This window comes from Vanellus vanellus, assembly GCF_965231255.1.
Source record: "Vanellus vanellus genome assembly, chromosome: 7".
Taxonomy (NCBI): domain Eukaryota; kingdom Metazoa; phylum Chordata; class Aves; order Charadriiformes; family Charadriidae; genus Vanellus; species Vanellus vanellus.
In genome coordinates, this window is record NC_138912.1 from 2756294 (window position 1) to 2774797 (window position 18504).

The window sequence follows — 18504 nt, forward strand, 5'->3', positions numbered from 1 at the left end:
AGGCATCACTGGTGGTTTGGGGAGCGCTTTCTGAAGTCAGTCTGAATTAATAAATAAAGACAAGCTTCCTCTTACAGCTCTTTTATGATGGGGATGGGTCTGCATGAAAATCAGCCAAAAAGGGAACAAGTTTGGATTATTAATGGTCACTTTTGTTTAACAAATGTTTTTTGTATAACCACCTTGTGCATCCTGGGAAGGGAGGATGTTCAATTATTAAACTGAGCATTAAATTATTTCTTTCTTTCATTTGTTTTCCCAAACTAAACAGATTGTAAGCAGAAACTCACCGTTCCTAGGGTTTTTATTTTGATTTTGTACTTACTGGTAGCACGCCCGTGCTGATTAAAATACTGCAACTGTCTGAGCTCTGTCACAGTGGATTGCCCTTCCTCCTCTTCCCCAGGAAGATGCCTTTTTCAACTAATCATATAGAATATACACACACCTTTGGACAATCCCAGATTAATTAATATAAAATTATATTATTGGGGGGAAAAAAAAACCAAACCAGCCACAACGCACACCGAAGTTTGGCTTAAGCCAACAGAGGACCAGCAGTCTCTGCAAATTATCCGAGTAAATTAGAAAGTATTCGGTTATACTTCCACATCTCCCCATTGGTGCAGTTCCTGTCGAATTACATATGGACGGAAACATATCTATTTAGTTACTTTAGCAAAAAGTGCGCTACCAAAACCGGTAAGTGCCAAACTGAAAGAAAACATAAGAGGTTCTTTAAGAGATTTGCCCAAGAGCCTGCAGTGCTACAAACCAGTTGTGTTAGAAGATCGCCCAAGTCAAGAAATAGAGAAAAAGGTCTCTGGGGACTGGAGACAGGGCGGAGCCTTCAGGAGAGGATGGCCAAACTTTGGGGTCGCCAGGCACTCACAAATAAGAAAACACCCACTACCCTCCAGCTGTGATAATGGTGAAGAAAACCTTGAAAACGTGACCCAAATGTAACCAATGCGGAGGTGCCTCTTGTGTTTGCCAACAGCCTGAAACGATGCACGATGACAGGCTGGGTGCTAACTCAGGGGTTGTACTTTAAATGTCAGAGTTGCTACCTAATTCCCTGCTCATCAAAGCACGTAGGAGAGGGAAGAAAGCCCGTATTACGGAAACCTAAAGCCCAATTTCCCACCACATACTCATAGGACAAACTACCCAGCAAAGGGATGGAAGATGCACCCTTGAGAGGACGGGTTTTGATCGCACGGGATGCTCCTGCAGTCACATAGGCTAAAGTTGGAGGCAAAATATCAGAAAATACTCTTAATTTTCTCAATATATGAACACGAGGCGTTCGTCTCCTGAGTGATTCCACACTTCCATAGAGGAGGGTGACTGTGCCCAAAACTTTTGCTGTATATTTTTTTGCCATCACACTCTCTTAAAGCCCGGGCCAGCTGCACACACCAGGTTTACCTGCCACAGAAGTACGTTTCCTTCGGCTGGTGCAGGGCACTTGCTGGTTTGTGAGTCCCCTAAGCACAGCTGAATACTCTTTCACTTAGATAATTAATTTGAAATTAAATATTAAATATTAATAAATATAGCTCAGGTAATAAATTGCATATACTAATTTAATTAAAAATAGATTATAGCATATTTTACAAATGGGACATTTTTGTAAGGAAATATAATGGACTTGTTATGTTTCTACTTTATCCTAAGAATGAGCAAGCTTCTTGTGCATTTAGTCCTTATTGTGTCTCATTAAATTTTTAAAAACAGCTATTTTAATTGTCAAGTATTTGACAGACTGCTAGAAAAACCTGACACTTAAGTTTCAATTTTACAAAATGCATTTTTAATGAAGACTTTTGCATCCTACTTTATTATCTATAATCGTCTTGAAGAAAAAAAAAAGCAGGGGGGAAAAGGGGGAAAAAATAAAATACAACAAAATGCCCATACCTGGGCAAAGAATTTAGTTAAATTAAGTGGTTCGTTTGAGATATCCCAGACAACATCTGGGCTTTGTCATGCCAAGCGACACCTGGGCAGTCCGTTCAGCAAAACCCCTAATTAGTGCTCAAATCTGTAAGACTTCAGCGGAGACCATCCCACGATGGGGTTAGTGGGCACCAGTCCTGAAAAAGCTGGAATCAGGGAATAGCGCTCAACAAAAGAAAAGACCGAGCGATGTAATTTTTCATAGCAGGACTGATAGTCATGGGGAACATGACCTGAAAGATCATGTCCTTTCCAAGATCTGTGTTTGGAACAAAATTGGTGCAAAAGGGATGATCTCTACGGTGTACCCATCCCAAATAGCCCCGCGGCAGAGCAATGCTGCCCACCCCCCTGCCTGCGTTTCCTCCTCCCTGGAAGAGGACGGGCGTGGAAAAAAAAGCACAGGAACGTGGGAAGTGCTTCAGAAACAGGTTTAGTTCAAGAAGGCGATTTTCCACAGCGGAAAAGTGGACTTTCCCCCTTGCGGCAGCTCTTCCCGGGCGGCTGAGAGCGGCACAAACCCCGCCGAAGAGGAGAGAGGGCGGCGAAGGGAGCGTCAGACAGCAGAAACAGCTGTAAATGGACAGAAGTGATAAAGCAAAGTAGCACAATGACTTGACATTCGCGGCTGCACAAAACAAGCGTAATTTATACACCGAGGGGTGGAACTGGCCTTGTAACGGGAAAAGCAATTAGCAGAAGTATGCAGAGGGAGGCGGAGGCCCCGCTTTATATTACAGCCTTACTGTCACTCGCCTTCCTAGCTTATATACTGCTCCTGGCAAGGCTGACCTGATGAAAAAGGGATGTGCTGACAGTGGCTCGTGAGCTGGGGTGCTTAAAGTTGAGGCATTGAGTTTTCTTTATGCGTTTTCTTTTGCGTGGCTTGCTTGGCTGTTAACTGTTTCGGGTTAGCGCAACTAGGATCAGCAGCCTCTGAATTGTTAAAAGTGACCACAGACTGGTTAATGGGGGGAGTTTCCCCCTCAGTACAGGAACATCTCTTAAATTAATTCTCCCTGGGAAACCTAGACCTACATGCCCTCCTCAGCAGTACAAAAAATACGTGCTTTTTATTCTTCTTTTTCATAAGGAAATGCCTCCACATGTGCGAGAGATTCTATGCTTTTCTTCCCCACTTTATAAAACCGAATGGGGTTTAAGCAGGCCACGAGCAGCAGAGGGAAAATGTGCACAACTGTAGAGACAACATACTTTTGGAGGGAAAGGGTTTGCACATCACACCACCGCCAAGGGAGATGCAATTGATTCACTAACAAGTTAAATGGATTTTATGTACCTATTCCACGTGTTAAATACCTGGCGACCCACGAGGATGCTTCTCCTCCTTAAGGGAGGGAGAGTCACACCCTAAAGAAAGGCACAAACGCACCTACAAATATTTTATAGTGTTTTAATGTGAAATACATGTTGTTCCAAGTTAACCACAGGCCACTAATATCAACAGAGGGCCCGTTGCCCTTCTTGGTGGTCTCTCTGATGGCACGGCCCCATCCCCTTGTTCCTTCTTTCCCTCCCTTCATCTCCTCCTTTACTCCATTACCTGTGCCCTGCAGCACCAAGGTCCATGCCTCTGACATGCTACTGGCATCTGAACTCCATAGATCAAAATCAGGTCAAAGATTTCTACTTACAATGAAAGCTCGGTAGAGAAGATGTCATCTCACGCCACCGATGTCACGACAAAAACCTCGCCTTACTATTTGGTAAGAAGATACTCATGTTAAAATGCCAAGCTCTGTAAATTCTCTGTAACAGAAGCTCCTTTCCAGTTCGGAACCTGGTATGCGTTCCTATCATCTGTTTTTGCTCTAGGTTCAGCTTGCTAGTGCTAGAGGACTCCCTCTCTGCAAACTTCTCAGCAGGGACCAAGTCAGCACATTACCGAAATGTTTTATAGCCCTCCTGCAGGTAGAGATGGTGGGGTTCAAAAGACAGATCCCAGAAATGGCCAGCGATGGAGAGAGGGATTTATAAGAGCGTCATACGGTCACTGAACAGGCTAGGGATTTCATCTCTTACCTCGGCTTTCCACTCTGAGGGGTTTCTAAGACAAACCGTTATGCCCAGAATCCACTAACCCACCGGTATGAAGCACAAAAGAAAATAAGTTTTCTCATAAATTTCCACTGACTCATGTATACCGTAATCCAGGTTATTGTGGGAACGGTTCATTCCAATGCACAATCCACAGCAGCAAAGAGGAAGGAGGGAATGAGAAAGGAGAGGATCTCTGTCCTGACATTTCTGCCTCTTCCTCATCACAAGACGCTTCTGTGAAGGAGCACCACCAGGTCACTTCTCCCAATCCCAAGCAGTACATTTACATCCCAACGTGCAACTTCCACTACTCTAAGAACAGAATAATTTTTAGTTTTATTGTCAGACTTTTCTGCCTACACTTGCACCACGTTTGTCCTTGCCAAGGTAAACAAGAGGTAGAGATGCCCTGAAGCATCTTCTGGAACCCGGTATACAGACACCCCAGGAAGTCGGGGAGAGCAAACACCCAAAGCCGTTTGCAATACCTTCCTTTTCCCAAGAATCACCATTTCCAAGAGAGCTTTTCATGCTTATAAGCATCTGTAAACATTTGCACCTTGTAACCAAACCCCTCAAAAACGGATTCACCACTCTCTGTATTTGATTTCTACCTCTAACCATGCATTTTGCTTAAGCCCTGGTCACATGCCAGCACCCATCTGTGTAAATATGCAATTTTTCTAGCTGAATTGCACATCCACAGCCACGACTCAACCACAGAAAGATCATGTAAATAATGGAAGCTGACAGCATAAGTAATTTTTTTCATGTATCAGACGCCATGGTTGACTGCTGAACTGTGAGATCTGCTGTTTTTAGACTGTGCTAAGTTCTCCCCTTTCACCCCTGAAGATTCGAGACTAAAGGATGAATCTTGAATCACATGCTTCAAATGTTTTTCTTATCACACAGCTCAGTCAACACTTGTTCACATCCTGCGACCTTTCCCTACAGTGAGCTGCATCTTTCTTTTACCTTTCGAGGCCACTTATTCAAACGGTAGCTGGTGTAACTGGAAACACATGAAGTGACCATCACAAACCACGTGCCCCCCTCAGTTTATTAATGGAGGGGACAGTTAAGAAGTCACTAAGCCCCAAAAGAACAAGGTAGGGAAGGATGCGTAGTATGGAGCTTTTAGTATTTCTGTTTTCGGATGTTCTCATTAAGTCAAGAAATCTGTCTTGCAAAGATGAGAAATTAAAAATGGAGAGTCCGAATGCAGGGAGGAGCACGAGGCTTAAAAGAAAGCACGAGGTCTCTAACACAATGGCCTGGATAATTGGTTCTTTTGAAGTTTCTAATCACTTTTGGTAAGATCAAGTGGAAGTGACAAGTGAGGCTATCGGAACAGTGACTCCGTACAATGGTGGCACATGGGACTCAACCGGGTTTGTGTGGTAATCGTTAATTGTTTGGGGGCTTCCTTTAAGCGCAAAACATATCTGAAGAGTTACTATTTAAAAAAAAAAAAAAAGTCCTCCCAGCATAAATTACGTGGTCAGTATTTCAGATCTCATACAAATCATTTGCCTGTGAAAATGTTATCAAAATATGAGCTATCCCTTTCAAATATATTTTAAACAATGTTAATGTATTTTCACATGTCATCAGTTGACAGCTCCACCATCGTCGCTCGTCAGCCACCAGGGAAATTTACATGCATTTGAATTCACCCTGCCAAGCACAGGCAGCCCCGACTGACAGCCCATTTAACTAGGTGATAAGTTAATCTGTACAACATTTGATAGATTTCTGTCTTTTACCTAAGCCATAGTTTGTGAAAATGATGCAGCGACAGGATTTGCAAACCGGTCGTGTCTCTGTGTTCGGTCTCGGTGGGAGGCGTTATATTTCTTCGTGGATAATGCTGGTCTCCACCCAAGCTGGCCACATCAAACTGGACTAAATGCTGTCCCAAAAACACCGGGATTCACGGTTTCCGTTCTTTTCCTTCTAGAAAGGCAACTTTTCAGCTAAAGCTCGGGTTAATTATGGAATCGGAGATGATTTTACAAGGACGGCCAACGATCTCAATCTACCACCGCTTCAGACCTGCCCACTGCTGCCCCCTCACGAGGACCGCCCTGTTTCCTGAGGTCCTCATGCAGCATGGCACACGCGTCGGTTTTTATTAGAGCCCGGGCCAGCTTCACCCTGTCACACGTCCCAACACAACATGACATGGTCATTGCACATCACAGCGTTTAAACTTCAAGGAGAAGATAACGTTTGCCCAAAGTCACCCACAGACCCCCAAACAGGCACAGCACTCCGATGCTCCCAGTAACATAAGTTATCATGAAACAACTAGCCATCACTAGGTTTTAAACACATCCCTTGCATTGCCAGAATTCTTCATTAAAAAATCTCCTACCTCCAACAGCAATTTGTGTTGCCTTGCAGTAGCTATGATTACTGCAATATCTGTGCTAGTCATTTGCAAGGCCCTCTAAACAGGGGTCTCAAGGCTTCTGATGGGGTTGTACATTTAACCACAACAAAATGCAGAGGGCATTTTGATGTTTGGAAATGCCCAGAAGGAGATTTCTATTTACTTTCTCTTACACAGTACATTACCAAAGCCAGGAGACTCAGTAGTCAGCAAGCCATTATTTATTTATTCAAAACATCTTTCATTTTCTGAGATGCAGTATGTTATTTACAGGGCACATACTGTCACTACATGAAGTAAATATCAACAGGCAGATTAAAATCAGGATACTTCACCCATAACGATATATTCTGATAATGACCATTTTCAAAGAGTTGCTAAAATGTAAGTAAATATCTTACTGGTTTCAGTAACAAATGCTCCGAAAGGGTAGTCAGAGCAACAGAGATGCTACCATACGCAGATGAGTTTGGTGAATTAAATTTCATGTATAGACCCTCTATGCCAAAGAGGAAGATGGAGATGCTGAAGATGGAAAGCTACAAAAAGCTTCGGAAACAGAAGAGATTAATGTGCGCTGAGCCGTTTGTTCAGATGCAATTTCAAATAAAAGTAACGCATTTGCAGCATTTGGAAAGGATCCTTTTCTCGTCAAGGCAGAGGCGCGGGCTTAAAATATTAATTAAATAGAACTCAAGTCTATGTAAACCTTGAAAGCAGATGCCGAGAAACTAAATATATTGAACCTAAAGGTAGGCTAAAGTGGAAATACCCATGGGCAAGTTCCACTGCAGAAATGTAGGTCAGGAGCCTACTTCTCAAAATGCATCACCCGTAATGCTCCCTATTTAATGTATGGAGTATTAGTTTAAGAGATGATGGGATTTTATGCATCTTTTATGTATATAGAACCTTGTTGTGAGCAACCAAACTTTCTTCCCTCCCAGCACCATCACAAGTCCTTCCTGATCTCTGCAAAAGACATAAAGGCTGATTTGATAAAATACCTCTAAAAAACTCTAATAATTGCCTGAAGATTTAGCAGATTCACCTGTTTATCTCAAGACAAATGCATTACGGACATTGAACTGCCATTACACTCCTCACAAACCACATTTTCGTCTGCTCTTGTGGTGCACACCTGTAGCTTGCTCACCAAGCAGAAAGCAGGCATTGGAAGGGCGCGGGAACAACCTGTGAATTCATACAGTGCGACAGAAGAAGAGGAATTTAGCACAGGTGTGGTGGTAATTGTCATGAATTCAGAAAATTCTCCATGTTCAAAGGCCCCTCAGAATCACACCTCTGTGATCACCATGAGCAAAGCTGGGCAGAGACAGGTCGGGGCTTGAGGGAACACCTTCACTGCACACCAGGAGAGATAAATGTCTTAAAGAAAACCACCTCCTCTTTACTGGAGCTTTAGAGGCAGATAGCAGGAAAAGGAAACCTACATTATTATTGATAATATCATTATTACTACTCCAGGAGCAATAAGCAGGTCCCGGGCTGCGCCCTTGAAGCAGCGTGTGGGTCCACCAGGGAGTCATTGGTGCTTCTGGGCTGCAACGCTGCAGATCTGAGCCCTTCTAGACCGCAAGAGTGATGCTGGGCAACCCAATTCATGTGCCCAAGCCTTAGTTTCTCCTCCTCAAAACAGAAAGAGGAATCTTTTCTTTCCCCTACTTCTGCACCTTTTAGCTCTGAAGGGTTACATGGATATGCAAGACCTAGTACAAGGGGACCCAGATGCTGCTTTAATAAAAAATAGTTTAATGTGGAATAAATAGCCATGATATTAGGGGTGTGGAAAGCCAAAAGGAGAGTTAATAGGAAGATGGGAAGTGGTGTGATGGGTAATGAGGTGCCTACAGGGGAGGGAATAGGAGCAGGGGCCGGGGACAAAGGGTTTCTGCCCGGAGCAAGGCTCAGCGCCTGGGAGGGAGGCAGAGGGTGCAGCACGGCTACGGCCGAGGGCTGGGGGCGACGGGGGGGTGCTGGCTTGATTCTGAGCTGCTTTTCAGGGGTTAGGATTCACTGGGATGTTTCATTAACATTTCTTTGTCCTGGGAAAACTCTTGGCACTGGCTGCACATACCATTAACGGCACAAATAGCAGCAGGACCAGCGGCGTTGAGCTGCTCCCCCGTTCACTCCCACGTACGCTTCAGACAATAGAGTCAGCTGAGGACAAAGCAGAGAGCCACCGGACCCGCACTCGCACTTTAGCCGCCGCTTGCCTTTTATTCTTCACTCTGTATGACACAAAGTGAGAAATCGCGATCACATCCCCCCCCAAAAAACACCCACGTAATATTCCATTCAACATGAGGTTTCATTACTGCCAACTGCAAACCAAGAATTAGGATTTTTACTAGTTTTCTTGTTTAACAAATTATTCCTTTAGGGTAACAATCAGTTTCTCAGCTCTTTGGTCCCACTGTATGTGGTTGCTCTGGAGGCTGTACCAGGATAGTTCGTGTTTTCTGCACGCAGTATACCCATCTTGAGACACATATTTGCCCATTCTGCAGCAAACATTGCAACATTAAACAACATTAATTGTAATCTCCTGGCCACAAGACCAGACTTTCCCCTTCTGTGTTGACCAGGGGTCAACACTGATGTGCAACACTTCATCCAAAGTGTTTGGCAGCAACTACTGCAGGCAAAAAATACTCCACTCTGCAGGTTTTTCAGCCAGGACAGAAAAAAAAAAAAAAAAAAAATAATGCCACTGTGTGAAAAATATGAAGGCTGTTTTTAGAGAATTAAAGCTTCACTCCTCTCAGTCCTTTGAAAGAAAGCAAAATAGTTCCCAAATCCTTTCTTATTTCTCTAACGCTATTACAAACAACGACAATGTAAACTTAACATGTGTATATGCACACACAATATTTAGAACGTTTCTCAAATTAATGTCCGCCTTGAAATTCAGAGCAAAAGAAAGAAAGGCAGAAAGAAAGAAAGACAGGCAGATAATCGTGAAGCCTCCTCTTTCCCACCAAAGAAAACTCTGTAAATCAAGCAGCTTTCTTCTGAAAGCCAGAGAATACGTGCAACGCGCTCCCGCATGGATACCGCGAGCTGGCTTCCCCCTGAATGGTAACTACGTGCAAGCACTCCGGGTCCCTCTCCCATATGGCACAGCAGCCCCCAGCCAGCGCAGGTAGCAGAAGGGGACGCCAAGAATACAGCCTGACTTTAAAGCACATGAAGCATGGAAGGGTCGAACCGTGCCTCATCTGCTCCCGTAGCAAACCGTACAAAAGCAGAAGCGCTGGCATCTGCAATCCAGAACATCATTTGGCACGGTTTAAAATTTTAAAGTAATTTTCAATTTTTTTTTTTTTTTTTTGCCCCCCTTCTTTCCCCACCCCCCCACCCCCCCACCCCAAGCGCCACATGGTGATTTTTGTCCTTCGGAGAGCCAAAGGCAAATACAGACATGCTCAACATACATTGTCAAAGGGAGAGGTTTCCTAGCAACAATACCGATATGAATGGAGCCGAAGTTTCCCTTCCAATCCCTTATGTGACATTAGAGAAATTTGTAACACACAGGGAACGGGAAGAGAAGTATCTAAGAAATCTGGCTATGCATCGTTACCCGAACATATAAGCAAATCAGTTTGTCAAGTTTTGCTAGCACCACAATTATCAAGTGCTTTTAAGCGTAAGATACAGCCAGAAAAGAAAGAAATCCTGGAGTCGATTCCCCGTCCTCTCCCAGCACCATGTGCTGCCTCACTCGCTCCCCAGGGTCGGCATCCCCAAACCCAAGGCTCGGGGATACGGAAGCTGTCCCCAGTGAAAAGACAGCCATCACCTCTGCCACCACACTCCTCTTCTTCTTGAACCACCATAAAAAACCTCTGCTTTAACCAGATTAAGCTTCAGGCAGTGGCCTTTTATCCGAGCCGCAAGGCCGGCAAGATATTTGGTATGTCTTAGTGATACGGCAGCGAAATGGGTGGCTCAGCATCACCCAACTGCAAACCACGCACCACGCTGCTCCCTCTACAGCAACACACACCCGTGTTGGAAACACCAGCAGGAAGGTGTTGGAAACAAGAAAAAACCATTAGAGCAGGAGAGCAGCTCCACTGGGGGCTGTGTCTGTGGTCCCATCGCTAACGCCCCGCGACCGAGGCGGACAGAGGAAAATCAGCGCTACCTCCTGCGTGCTTCCCACCAGCAGCCGCTCCATCAGGGCGGTTTCACCTCACTATCTTCCTGTACAAACTCATCCACACTGAAATGCAACGTGGCAAACCATTGGTTTCCATCTTTGATGCCACAAAACACTGCTGCTCTTTTTCTTTCCTTTTTTCTTTTTTTTTTTTTTTTTTGTTTGTTTGGTTTTTCCTCTCTATCATCCTCCCCAGAAAGACAAAGAGGTCCTCTCCAGTAAAGGAGCTATAATGGAAACGCCCACAGGTGTTCCAGCTAGGTCCAAGCCTCTGTTTTTAATCAGTGGTGTGTGATAGGTTCCTAAATTAATCCTCTCCTCTGACAAACCAGGAGCCAAAGCGCTTAACTCAGAGACCAATTTTAAATGCCTAAAGTTATAGGGTTTGAACACCGCATATTATGCCTAACAAGGGAACAATGACCCCTCTTATCTACAGCAGGCCCAAGTTTCCCATATCCCAAATCTAATTGTGTGACGCCGGCTGTAACTCAAGGAGGAACACCCTGCATTTGTCATATCTAGAAACAGCTTTTGGAGTTTGCAGCTTATTGTGAGCTACCGGAGCTGCAGGATGCTTATTTACAGGGCACCATGCAAGACATCTGTTCGCTCTGGCTTTTCAACTAAAAGGGGATTTATCTTTGGCAAATCAGTTTTGTGGGTCAGGAACCGGTTTCATTACAGTCCAAGCGTTTGGCCAACGCCGTCGTTTAGTTTGATTTTTGTACCTTCTCCCAAGCGCTCTGCAACAAAAGAGGCCACGATCAATCAGCCAAGGAGACGCACTGCTAGAAGCGATTAAATAAAATTAAAACAGTTATCCGAGCAGTGTTGATGCTTTTGACAGATGAGTTTTGAAATGCTTTCTATGAATGTAACCGGGAGTAAGAAATTATCAGAAATATTGCAGGGCTGAGACCTGGCCAAACGCATCCTGCGCTTGGCAGGGTGGGTTGCTGCTGAGAACACCACCCTTTGCTGTATATCACCAGGACGCAGCAGGGCAGGCCAGCTGGGCCCAGCACAAGAGGAGACCACAATAAAAATGCTGCTAAACCAGATGGAAATCTTGAAAAAGACTCGGAAATAAATCCGGAGGATTTGCGTTTTTATCTTTTCCATGCAAGACATGGCCCCGTTCCTCTTTGCACCTATTTTCTGCACACATCTGTGAAGAAAAGGGGTGACAGCCCTTCTAACCCACACGCCACCAGGCACCCAGTCTTCCTCGCCATGGCATTTACCAAACTCAGCCAGGTGTGAGCCAATATCACATGGCAGAGCATGGCGATAAAGGTAATCTTCTTGCGTCAAGCCATATTTTTATTTTTAAATGGGAAAAAAAAATATCTAAATGTATTCAAGAAATCTAAACATTTACTTTAATAAAACATTTACAGTCATTACCAGGCGAGATATTGCAAACAACTCTGAGTAAGTGAATTTAGCTGAACTTCTGAGCTGTGCAGGCTAATGACTATGCTGACCAGCTTCAAAACCGTATTAAGACTACAGATTATTTATTATAAAATGCCTGCACAGAGGGAGAGACCTAATTGTCTGATGAAGATCCCAACCCCTGTGGGTATCACAGCATACTATACCTGTAAGAGTCAGGGCTCATTAGCCTAATCACAAAGAGTAATACTGGGAGCAGAGCTCTGCAAAGCTACTGATTTTTTACTTCCTATGAGTTTCACAGAAATACCTGCTTTTTTTTTTTTTTTTCCCAGTTTGGTGGGGTTCTTTTTCTTGCTATGTCTATCTGGCAACAGATATCCTTCTCCCCCCAGTCCTCACCGCAGACACCAGCAACCCCAGGCTCCACGGGGCCACCGACGTTCGGCATCTCCTGCGGTACCTGATTAATCATAGCCATCCTCTCACCACGCGTGGGGCCGAAGCCGGAGCAGATGAGGGTGGTCAGCAGATGTGTGGGTGGTGGGGCTGGAGAGTGATCTTTTACTTTGCATTAATCTTGCGCGTATAAGGCACTGATGCAGCAGGGATTTTTCAGTCCCTGTAATATGTATCACTGATGAGACGCTTCTCCGTTATGCTGCTTTGGAATACAGATACAAATTCATTCAGTCTGAATCCCTGCGCCTTCTATTACCATATGAGTTTCAAGTGCAGATGCAACTAGGATAGGATTCATACCTGCATGTCTAATTTCCCTGCCACCCTTCGATGCTGCCCCCTTTCCCCCTTTTCTCAGCCCTCTTCCCTCTCCTCCACGAGGCAATCCTGAACAAAGGTGACAGTGACCTTTCATAGGGAGAAATATTACAGGGCTTCTCTAATCAGGCTGGTTATCCATATCTGTGTAGAAAACAGCACAAGATTGCATTTTGCATCCTTTCCCTCCACCGCTTCGTACCTTGTAAATAAGAAAATGCCTATTTGTTCATCAAAACCATTTAACCGTCAGTGAAAGAGCTCATCCTTTCAGCAGATTTTAATCTTGCTTCATCCACTCTTGCTTTATAAATGGGGCAAAAAGCAGAGGCTTAGTTTTAAACAGCACAAGTGATAGACTCTCTTAAGAAACAACGAGTCTTAAAAGATCACGCTGCCAGCAAGTCATTCTTGACAGTCTTCCTAAGCTCCTCCTGTTCTTGATCCCGTTGTATTGCTTTCCAGGAGGGCCATTCTTCTCAACTAATGACTATTTTCTTTGCGACTGTACCTCTCAAGGATCACCCAACTATTTTCACGTCTCTCCTCTCCTCACCGCGTTCAGTACTCTCATCTCTCTTCTCAGGACTCCAGCCCCTCTCTTTCAAAACGCTTCTTTATTTGTCAGCATTTTCCTACTTACTAAAACACTATAAGGCCATCTCGACTCCGTGACCTTATGCGCCTATATATGCCTTACACCTCCTCGGCGCTGGGGGTTTTTTGCTGCCATGCTGCACCGGAGCCATTCCACACTGCTCACACCATATCCCGGGCTTCAACGCTCTCCTGGCTGATTTCTGAAGAGCTTGTAGCTGAACCTGTCTGAGATTCAGGCTCAGCTCCTTCTATCCCATATTTTTAACCTGCTTAATTGGACTATTTACATTTGCCATTCATTCCTTTTTTTTTTTTTTACATATAAAGTCCATGAAATCTGTAAGAAGATTCCTAGCTCCGGGTGCTAAGCGAGCCCATCAAACCGGAATGAACCTCTCCACGTTCTCCGTGTCCTCTCAGAACACAGCAAGAAGAGCTCAGATTAGAAACAAAACACAAAAATGGGCACCTGCTCCCTGGGAGGACACAGTTCTTCGCTCCATTTGCTGCAAGTCCAAAATTGCACACGCAGCTCCGACCTGCCAGCAGACACTGCAGCGCTGTCCAGGTCCCTCACATCAAAACAAAGCTCCAGATTTCGTCATCTGATTTTGCCAGCTTCAGAGGCTTCTTACCAAACTTTTGCCCCATCCCAATATCCTAAAAAACCTGAATCAGCCAAGGGCCCCAGAAGGCACACACATACCCACCAAGGGGTCCCTGGGACCACCTGAGCCTCTCATCACACTCACATCATGTTCAGTTCACGGGAACAGGGGTGAAGTTTCATTGCCCAAATGACACTGCAGCCGGCAAAGTATTTTACTTTAACACTTTGCCTGAAATAGACTACCTTAAAATGAAGTATTTGGCTTTAGCAGCAGTAAATTAATTTTACATGGAGCCCAAACGCATCCTGTGAATAAGAACAAATGGCCAAAGGCTTGAAAATTAGTAAACATGGATTGAGAAATCTTGGAAGAAAACATTGCACGTTACAAGACTAAAGAACATATTTGGCCTGCTTTTAGGACAATGTAATTTTTTTCCTGCGGCTTTCTGGAGTTCACAGTACAGAGACACGCGAAATATTTGTTCTCCGTGCCACAATGAGGAGATGTGAAGGGATGCAGATGGCACAAAAACTGAGTCCCAATCCTTCTAATAACAGTTGAAGATTCCCATCAGCTTGGTGAGATACGTTTGGACAGAGATCAGAGTATGAAACCCAATAAATGATCAATATAATGGCTCTAAGAAGCAACTGTTTCCTCAGCTGTTTCCCCAGAAATTCTTTAGGATTAGAGGAGATGCAATGGCAGTACATGTGCCTCTCAGCTGGCACGAACCCGCCTGGCTCAGGCAGGGTACCAGGACGTTGATGGAACCACACTTCAGAGAGGTCTCAGGACCTGCCGTGGCCACACATGGCTGCTTCACAACTTGTGCAGGGGGAGCAGGTCCCAGGTGGCTTCTCCGTGACAGCCCAGCACTACCCCATCCTGCTGGCATGGAAGAGGTCAGCCCAGAGCCCCGTTTTGTGGGAGAGCTACTGTAAACATCCTGGATTAGGGGTCTTGCTATTTCTCAAATACCCACTTCCGAGCACCGTTGGATGTCCAAAGCAAGAGGAAGAGCTGATGCGCACTTTATCTGGAATTCGGTGCTGTCATCTCTTTCAGGGCACACGTGTGCACGCCAGGGCTGCGAGGGCAGGCCCTTAACCCAGCCCTCGGAGACGCGAGGAGTGTTTCATGCTATATCCTTTTAGCAGAAGGGGGACCGCATAAATGCTTTTCTAACTCCCGGTTAATCCACAACAGCGCTGCTGGTCCGGTTAAATCCACAAAAAAATGAAGAGGTGTGAAACTATAAAACTGAATTTCCTTGGCTGGTGGCAGGGTTGGCAAGGGTTCAGAGAGACCATGTGCTTTTTAAGTTATATGTTTTCTGACCGTGCACTCGGTGTTCCCCTGCTAACGGTGCTCCTCGCAGGAGAGAGCCAACCTGACCTCCCTGGAAGCTTTCATGCAGACCCAGCGTGCTCTTGCCCTTCCACAGAGAGCGGTTTGGCATGGAAGACCCGACGCCTAGGGAGCCAAATGGATCCCTAGCTATGCGCACCGCCACTATTATTTCCTTTGACTTGCTCCAGAGCTCTCCCAGGGGCCCTATACTCTTGCCAAGAACCCATGACATCACTTATATTATTAATAATTACAATATATTCACAGATGGATGGACAGATGGACACTCAGATGACAGAGCTGTGCTTAAAGTCAATACCTCTCCTTCCTCGTTCCTCCTTCCCACACCCCCAGTTTTCCCATTTGCTTATCTATTCCCTCCCAGAGAGGAAAGGTCAAAGCTGGTAGTAGAATGAGTTCGGAGTATTTTTCCTCTTAAATAAACACAAAACACATTACTCGAATGACTCTTCATTTTTCACTCCATGCTCACATTCGCTCGCTGTGCAGCCCTTACCGAGACTGCATATTTTTAAGTTCTTGAAGAAAGAAATCACAAACCTTTGATCCCTGTCCTATTACACCACTTGCAGAAGAAAGATTCTCCGATGAAAGCTTTGCAGAGGGAAATGCAGAGGAACAGCTACCCAGAGCCAGCTCCAGCCACCCTCCTCGCTGGTCTGAGCTACTTCACAGTGGCCAAAAGTACGCTAAGTCTTTGCAGAGCAAACAAGCGGAAAGACCCGGTTCCCGCTGGGTTGTAAAGAGCCTGGCTCCTGTTTTTATGGCATGGAAAAACATGGGGAAGATTAGAAGGAACAGGGGGTGCTGGAGACAAACAAAGTCGTACCGTGATTCGCTGTGAGGGTATGTGCTCACTTCAAAAGTTACGCTCTTTTATTTCCCACTTCTCAGAGGCCTCCAGGGAAACACTGATTTTCGGGAGAGCAGCGGGGCAGCGTGTGGTTTCACACCTAGCTCAGAGTTTCTTCGCTGGGTGTAACAGAGGAACTAGCACAGTTTAATCTGGAGACTGTCACCTCCAGATACGTAAAGGCAGTTAGTTAACAAAGAACAGAGCATCATCTGTTCCAAGAGGACCGAATCCATCTCACACCCCAAGCACGGGCTTGGCCGCATCTTGGCTCCAGCTCGGAGGACATTTGGGCTGAGCTCTGCTCCCCTGAGCGCCCAAGGGAACACAGCTCCACTGGTGGCAGGGAAGAAGCTGTACGAATCGCCACTCTGTCCCCGAGGGTGTAGGGGGGAAGGGGTGAGCCAAAACAAACCCCTGCCCCGAGCAAAGACTCACTACACGTCTTGACAAATCTCGGGTTTAGTATGCAATTTCACTCTAAAGTATCTAAATATTTTTTGTTAGATATTACTTAACAGATATATAGTTACATACACTTCTCTTTTTTTTCACAATCGTTTTTATGCTGTCTCCTTCTCAGATGCTATTAACACACATACACACACCCTCTCCTTAAGGTATGGATTACTGGTGAGGCCACAACTGGAATACTGTGTCCAGTTCTGGGCTACCCAGTTCAAGAGGGACAGGGAACTGCCGGAGCGAGTCCAGCGAAGGGCAACTAAGATGATGAAGGGATTGGAGCATCTCCCTTATGAGGAAAGGCTGAGAGAGCTGGGACTCTTTAGCCTGGAGAAGAGAAGGCTGAGGGGAGACCTTATTATGGCGTACAAGTATCTAAAGGGTGGGTTGAAGGAGGATGGAGCCAGGCTCTTTTCAAGGGTTCCCAGTGACAGGACGAGGGGCAATGGGCACAAGTTAGAACACAGGAAGTTCCGTTCAAATACACAGAAAAAACTTCTTTACGGTGAGGGTGACAGAACACTGGCACAGGCTGCCCAGGGAGGGGGGGAGTGCCCTTCCCTGGAGATTTTCAAGACCCGCCTGGATGCAGTCCTGAGTGATGTGCTCCGGGCAATCCTGCTTTGGCAGGGGAGTGGGGTTATGTGATCTCTAGAGGTCCCTTCCAACTCTGAAAACTCCGTGATTCCATGAAAATTCCGTGATTAACATCCATAGGCTATTTACAGACCACCTCTCCATGGCTTTACCTATTAAAATGACAGTATGTATATCTACGAAAAGCAGAAAATACAAAGTGTTAACAGAGCCTTCACACAGTAACATAAAAAGACAGCATTGGCTGTGCAAATACCTCCAGCCACCTTATTTCTGACCTGGACTATGCATTAACCCAGTCCTAGGACACTTTGAAGAAGCACATACATAACAATTGCAGGAGGCTTTGGTTGTGCAAGCACACCTGCATGTTACGGCCAAATATTTGTTCCAAAGCAAGGTTCCCAGCTCCCAAAGTCTGCCCAACATCAAGTCAAGTCCCACTAGGTCTTGTTCAGGCTCCTGTGCTTGCAATGGAGAGCTCCATCTCAGGGAGATGATTAGAGAAAGCAGGCAATGAAGTAGATTGCTCATTAAAGAAAGAAAATTTCTGCAAACCTGCATGAGCTTATCATAAAAGAAGTATTTTCCTTCCCTTGACAGCTTTTGTTCTGAAAAAAAAAAAAAAAAATTCTTGCATACCTCAAAAGCAAACAAACAAACATCCAAGTCACCTTGGGTTTTGGGTTGGTTGGGTTTTTTTTTCCTTTGTCTGCAGCTAGCAGCCTTACAATTTTCTCCAAGCCTGGAAATCAAAATACTATTTTTTATTAAAAAAGGAGACAACTTCAGATTTGACAAAGCTCTTTTTCTTAGTATCGACAAGCAATCATCATCTATCTTACAAATGGGTACTTGCCTCGCGGTGTATTTGTGCGATCACTGGATTTCTAGTCCTTTGAGAACCAAGATAACAAACGAATCTTCACCGGCTTCAATGATTTCAAAGCTAATCAGACGATAAAAAGGCTGACAGGACAGCTGACGATATATTACTAACCAACAACAAATCTTTGCAGGACATTTATGTATTTAAATTCCAGGCGTGGGGAAGCTTGGACACATGTTTATGAATACGAGGTAGCCAGAGCGAAGCTAGGCCAAGCAAGTAATAGCGCGGTGTGGACACCACGAAGGCATCTGGGTGCTTCGCTTGGATCCCACACGGCTGCACAAAGCTGTGCCACCAGGATGGGACCCACAGAGA